This window comes from Lissotriton vulgaris, chromosome 9 (assembly GCF_964263255.1).
Source record: "Lissotriton vulgaris chromosome 9, aLisVul1.2, whole genome shotgun sequence".
NCBI classification, from domain to species: domain Eukaryota; kingdom Metazoa; phylum Chordata; class Amphibia; order Caudata; family Salamandridae; genus Lissotriton; species Lissotriton vulgaris.
This window is the reverse complement of record NC_141697.1, coordinates 2,170,714-2,178,399: the sequence shown is the minus strand read 5'-3', so window position 1 is coordinate 2,178,399 and position 7,686 is coordinate 2,170,714.

The window sequence follows — 7,686 nt, the reverse complement described above, 5'->3', positions numbered from 1 at the left end:
CCCTAATCTTAACCTTCTGACAGAGAGTAGCTTAGACATAAATGAGCTAGTTAATCCACCCCTGGCCAGTGCTCCAAATCAAAGGGGTTTAAAAGAAGGGGCAATCCCTAAACAAAAGGCCAACAAATCCACCACCCTTAAAGGGAAAAAAAGCACAAACCGCCCACAACCGGGACAATACCACCTTAGACCCGGCAATTGTGAATATTAACTTGGCAGTCTGTGCAAATGATATAGGGGGGGTGCATTCGACAAAAATTGGCTTGCCTCTAAGTCTTCCACATGATACCCTTATTGACAATAGTCTGGAGGAAATCCTTGAACTAAGTGGTGAAGTCACCAATCAGGCCAAACATAGCCAGGACAGGAGTGGGTTAAGCATGGTAAATAATATTATCCTTAACATGTTAAAAGCACTACTCGAACCCATAGAGGTGAGGCTACGTTGTCTAGAAACAATTTTGAAAAACATTCATAAGGATATAAGCGCCCCAAGCTTTACCTTGAACACTAAGACACCCCACGTTGCGAATACAGCCAATAAGTCATCTTTGGCTGGTAAAAGCGTCACTGTGGCTAAAAACAATGCTCCCAAGAACCCTAGTAATACCCCAAACTTGGGAGGCACTAAAGCAAAGACCCCTGATCTTAAACAACCAGAGAATCCAACCAAATCCAAGACAACTCCCCTAGTTAAATCTAATGATCCCACACTCCCGACCCAAACCCAGACCCGGCCCCAAGAGTTAAGGCAGCGGCCCGAAAGAACATCCATCTTCCCCCTGACGCCTGCCCTTATGTAGTGATTCTTACCGGAGTCACGGAAATTTCACCACCTGAAGTAGAATCCTACCAGGCCCTGAAAAATAAAGTGTGCCACTGGCTCTCCAAAAATCATACCCTACCGCCAAATATTTCAAGTAACATTCTAATGGTGGAGAGAACCCCATGCGTGGGAGGGAACAGAAAAAACTTACAAGGGGACTGTGTTGTGGTCACTTTTGAGAACACACAGGTGGTAGAACATATATGTAGAGGAACTTCTCGTTATCAAGCAAGCACCGTTACTGCTAGGCCCCTCTCTTATTTCGACCTACCTGGGAATCAAGCAGATACAAGATGGAGTTGGCTAAGGGGCCCACACGAGCAAAAAGCAAGACAGAGGTTTAACCCCCCATGGGAGGCGCAACCTTACGGTTGGGATGAGGGTGGCGATGAGGAATGGAATCCGGTCAGGAGAAGAAGAGGCAGACCGCCTCAAGGTGGGTTTGTTGCAGGGCCTCAAAATAGTTACCCATATTATTACCATCAGACTGCAAATGGATATGATAATCATTTCAACTTCCCAACTGCTAATCGTTATGAATGTCTGTCAACCCTGGACTGGGTCGACTGACAAACACAGGGCTCACCACCTAGACAGAGACCTAACAACTCCCCCACCTCTCTGCGAAAAGAAAATAGCATCTTGGATATGCAGAGATTAAAACTAATCCCAACTCTTGGTAAGGGTGCCGAAGGCGGGGCCCCATTGTACAAAAAAATGGACGAGGCACCGGGCAGATGGGTGACTACTATGGCAACATGGAACATCGCGGGTCTCAAAAATAAAGTGGATGATCCGATCTGGCGGGACCTCATAGGATCTATGGACATAATAGCTATGCAGGAGACCTGGGACACCAAAAACTTACTGACAGTGGATGGTTTCACTACTTTCTTTCTACCGGCTGTCGGATCAACGAGGGGGAGGGCCAGAGGGGGATTGGTAACTCTGATCTCTGCTAAAATCCAGGGTACATACACGCAAATAGCTACTGGCTGTCCTTATTGTCTCGCTGTTTTAATCGCCCACAGGGGCTACCATAATGTTTTGGTTATAAACTTTTATAATTCATTTGATAGGGACAGGCCAGTCAGTAACCTGATGATGTTAAGTTCTTTCCTGGTTGATTTTAAAGAGTCCGCAGAGTATGATTGTACCATCTTGTTGATGGGAGATTTCAATGTCCATGGTTGTCAAGATAAGTGCCCCCCAAATGTGTTATTTGGCCCCCCGGATGAAGAAAACATCCACTTTGAACACTCAGAGCAGGGTATTTTTTTAGAAACATTGTTGGCCGAAAATGGGTTAATACTGCCAAATGGGTGTGAGGAGGACACCCCCACGTTTACAGGTCATGGCAGCGGCTCTGTGATTGATTATATATTCCTCAGTAATATTTGTGGAGTCCAAATCAGCAGCTACTCAGTCCTGCGGTCCCACTTTAGTGACCACAACCCTGTTGTATTAAAAGCCAAGAACATATTTGTTATCAAGGAAAGTTGCCCAAATTTGGTAGATAAACATGACATGCGGCTGACTGACCAAGCACGCAGAATCAAATGGTGTAAACTAATACCAGAAGAGTTTTTCTGTAACCTCTGCCTTAGCAGTAGGGAGGACCTAAAGCTATGTATGGATGATCAGGCTGGGGACAATGAAGTAATGGAGGCGTATAAAGAGGTTTGCCTCGACATTCTCTCCAACCTGACGCGTCAGGGCAAAGGCAGAACACAAGGGAAGGAAGGCTGGTTTGACAAGAACTGCTCAGCGGCTAAACATAAACTTAAGGTAGCACTCAAGTCTAATCCAGTAGACAGACTGCTCGTGGCCACTCTCAGGAAAGAATACAAGGCCGCAATCGAAAGAAGGTGGCGTGAAATTAGAGAGGATGCCTGGGCCGACCTGACCTCAATTGATGTTTTAAAAAGTAGCGCCAAGTTCTGGGCTGTGGTTAATCAACCCTATTTCTCTGATCCCAGCAACAATGAATTGGATTGTGGAATCCAAGAAGACAAATGGCACTCGCACTTTAGGTCCGTTTACGAACAAGAGACCTTGGCGGCAGAAGGCATGACTGCCTTCCCCCAATTGCCTTATAACTTGATCGTGAACGAGGAAGAGGTGGCCGTGGCCATTGGTACGATGACCAGTAATAAAGCTCCTGGACCAGATGGCGTTCCCTCTGATATTTTTAAAGTCGACATTTTATTTTGGTCCAAAGTTTTAGCTAATGTTTTTAATAGAGTTTCTAGGACAGGCATTCCTGAGTCATGGACTCAGTCGGTAATTGTTCCCATTTATAAAAAAGGGGACAGGGGCGACCCTGGCAATTACCGACCCATATCCCTCATTGACTCTGCAGTTAAGGTTTTAGGGAGAGTGGTTCTATGTAAATTGACCAATTGGCTAGAGGAGACTGATACACTTTCTCCTCTACAGTATGGTTTCAGAAAGGGGCGCAGTACTATTGACCAAAGCCTAAACCTACAATTGCTTATTGGGAAGTCCACCTTAGCTAAGCAAGGATCCTTGTACATTGCCTTTATGGATCTGTCCTCGGCTTTTGACCGAGTCAACAGATCCATGCTGTGGGGTCAGCTCCTTAACATCGGAATAGATCCAAACATTGTGCACTTCCTAGCAGACCTCCATAGGGACCTCACTGCAACGGTCCGTTACGACAGAAAGGGGAACTGCACGGAAAAAATCAACATCATTAATGGCGTGAGGCAGGGTTGCATTCTTGCTCCCCTGCTCTTTACACCATATATTAATGACCTAGGTAGAGTTTTGGGCGCAGTGTGCAAGGACATCCCGAGGGCAGGGAAATATTTACTGCCAGCCTTACTGTATGCGGATGACGCTGCTCTCTTAGCCAGAACTGCAGTAGGACTTCAATGCCTGTTGAACTCTTTTTATGTTTTTATGAATAATCTTGATTTAAGTGTTAACTTTGGTAAATCCCATGTCATGGTGGTGGGCCATTAAGCGAAGACCAAAAAAAATGTGATGTCATTATATTGTAACGGACATAAGCTGTCAAGAGTTCCTAGATTTCCCTACTTGGGGGTTGTTTTTGATGAATGCTCTACGTGGCACCCTCAAATGGTGGGAAAAAAACAGCCCTGGCACGCTCGATTTCTACGGTGTTGGGCTTCTCCCGTAAACTAGGGGTGAAGCCCATTGAGGCAGTTTTAAAAGTATATGCTGCCAAATGTACTGCCATCGCCATGTATGGTGCGGATTTGTGGGGCTTCAGACCAGTTACATCGCTCCAGGTCACGGAAGATAATTTCTTAAAAACGCTTCTTTCCCTCCCAAGATCCACTGCAAGCTTCATAGTTCATCAGGAATGCGGCGTGGACTATTTGGAGGACAGAATTGCCATGGCCCCCCTTTTAAAATGGATATCAGTCTGGCTCAATCCAGAGCTTGATGTGAATCATGAAATCCTAAAAGACTGTCTAATGCTAGCTCACTGGGAAAAGATCCCCTGGTTGAAATATGTACAACAAATGAGCGAAAAGTTGGGCCGGCCTGAATTGTTCGACAAACCTTCTAGTCTAGTGAAAGGTGATTTGAAATGGGCTAAAAATACTTTTTTGTTGAATAGAGGAATGGACAGAGAAGGCAGGGAGCTGTTAAAGCCCTCTGTCAGGACCCATCAACTGATTGTTAATGTTAATGTTAATGTTAATATGCATTTATTAAGCGCTCGTACGCCCAAGGGCTTCCTCTGGCCCTGAACCGGAACTTTACCTTAAAGTTGTCAGCAACTCCAACCACAGGTACCTTTTAACGAAGTTCCGACTGAACAAAATTCACCTTTTAATTTCTGGCCGCCCTGGCTGGACCAGGGGCACGGACTTAGACCTATGCAAATGTGATGGCTGCTCAATAATGGACACTGCCCACTTTCTGTTCTTTGGTGATTATTTTAAGGGCATTAGGAAAAAGTTCATTATACCATTGTTAAAAGGTAAAGGTTTTAGGCAAGTGAAGCCAGCTTTGATGTATCTTCAACTCTTGACGGAAATATGGGAAATCTACAACGTGGCTAAATTTTTAACCATAGCGGTGAGACTCAGCAAAAAGATTGCCTGGTCCTAGTTGATTTCTCACATATGTTGACCATTGTACCTTGAATCAAGTTTTTTAAACTTACAACTTCTGATGATTTTTCCCAATTATTTGATTATCACATATGCGGTTGTTTTTAAATTCTTGCCACCATGTGTTGCATATTTTATTGGGTACTCCTTGTCTTTTTATGCTGTATTTTATTATTTGTTATGCTGCCTGGTGACTTGCGGACCTTTTTTATGCTTGTGTACTTTTATGGTTTTTGTGATTTGAACCGAATAAAGCATCTTTTGAACTTTGAACTTTGATAAAGCTTCGTCATCATATGTTTGTAGTAACTCTGTTACTCTAGCTAAACATAACCCAGGAATATTCTTAAATCCCTGAGGGAGACGACAGAAGTGACGCTGTGTTCCCATAATTGAAAAAGCGGTCAAATACCTGCTTTCATGTGCAATATTTTTGCAGAAGAAACTGTTAGAAATATCTAATGTAGTTTTGTACTTTTTAAACACAATGTTATTCATTAAAGCTGCACTATGTGCATTTTGTACAGCACCGGTTTTGCAACAAGAGTTTAAGTGTCTGTAATTTAAAACTAGACAATATGTATTGTCTGGTTTGGAGACAGGAAACAAAGGATTGTTCATGGACGAGGTGCATGTTTCAATCACCCCTTGGTATTCAAGTTGATCTAATATCTCCCTGACCTGATTTTTAGCTTCTTGCTTAACTGGATACTGCCTTTGTGCAGTTGGTTGAGTTTTCAACTGGATTTTATGGCGAGGAAAATCCTCATCCCATCCTACATGATTTTTATATAATGCAGGAGCCTGGGCTACTGCCCAACTGCTGGGTCCCAGGCACTCCACACCACTGGAGTCAAGCTAGCCGGGTTGATGAGAGGTGTTACCTCGAAACCGGTCCGGTCCTCGGATGCTTGATTCCGTTCTGGGAAGGACATGGCTTTTGTAGTTTGGACTGGACTGTTCCCATGGGGCACAGGGTCAGAGCTGATTTGCATATCGCCATTGTCTAACCCAGGGTGGTGTGGAGTGCAAAAAAATGATGGATTTGGGCCCAGATCTTTGGACTGGGTTGAGTGTGTGACATTGATCCACATTCGGTCCATCACCTGTTGTGTTTGCATATAATGCCCATTTCCTGGCATAGGTATATTTGAATTGAATTGGAATGTGGTTGGAGAAGGCTTGCATAATGATGTCTTCGCCATGTGGGCACTCCCTGACCCATTCTGGTGGCCGGTCTTGTTCAGGGAGAAAAATGTAATAACCCTGAGAGAGTCGCTCCTAAAAGCGTGCTCTTATTTTTCTTGGTATATCTCCCTCCAGCCGGAGTGTTACTTCATATAACTTATGTGGATTACTAACCCTGGTATCTGCAGTTTCAAATTGAATGTATTCATTCAATTCCACTGTCTCCAGATCATCCTTCAAGTTCTTGCGAGCTAAGGTGACTTCTGCTGCGCTGTCCAACATTGTCTGAGCCCACTCCCCGTTCCTGAGTTGTGTCCTCAAGATCCTCGGCCTGTCTGATCTTTAGACCTGCTACCTTCTGTTTGATGAATTGAGTTTTCTTGTTTTTCGGAACGTGTTGATCGTCTATGGAATTCACACATTCTTCCTTATGTTCTGACCGTCCTCTTTTTTTGGATTTCTGTGACGAAGTCTGAAAGGTACGAGAGGAACGTGTATCAGTATCTTGAAATCTATCAGGTTTTCTTAAATTATCCCTGTTCCTGAGGTTATACCTCCTTTCAGAGGGCTCCTGTTGAGGAGACATACCCCTGGAATGAGAACGCTTCTCTTTAGAAGTTTATTTAGTGCTCTCCCACTTCTTTTTAGGAGGAGTAGGAGTGTTTTTAATAAAGACCTTCTCAGGACTTTCAGTCAGTTGGGGTTTAACTGGTTTACCATCCAAACTGTCTCTTCCTAATTATTTATAGGATTTTTCAACTTTTCTGGCTAGTTCTTGAGGTTGCTCAGTTACATCGAATTCCCTTAATTTCTGGCGGATCGCCACGGATGCTGCTTCACCTTTAATATTAGCTAATATAATTGTTGAGACCTGTTTGAAATCTTTCAGTAGTTTCATACCCAGATTTAAGGCAGGCTCTGCCCCGTATTCATTTTGAATCTGTTTTAGGACGTCTGGTATCTTCCCCATAGACGGAACACAATGTGTTTTGGTGTAGATTGCAGCAGAGACTGTACCCCAAGTGTTGCAGTCCTCCAGATGTGGTGCGATCCCCATTGGTAAACAGATTGTTAGAATTTTGTGTTTCTCATGAGCGGTAGTATCAGGAAATACTGCTTCGATTGGATTAATTTTTTGAGCTATCCAGAATGGAATTTGTTCCCCTTTTGCGGGTAGTTTACCAACGACTGAATGTAGAGTCTATGGTGTAATTTTATTTATGTTCCCCTGATAAGGGTGTGTTGTGGAGTCCTAATTGCCGGTTGGACTGTTAGTGTCTGCATGACATATTGGACCAATTGTCTATAGATATTGAGTAGCACTTTTATTTGAGCCAGTAGTTCATTATTTGACATTTCTTCGATGTCAGGATGAGGTGTATAGCTGGCTAATACCGGCCATGTTGCTCCCGGTCTACCTATTGGACCGAGCCTGGTAATGTAATTTATATGTTTTAGGGCGCCTTTAAACCAGAGCGCATGCTCTTAGTATGTTCGTGAAATTTAAATGTCCTCGAAAGGAATGTATGTCGTTGGTGGTTCATCTTCTTTGTAGAAGTG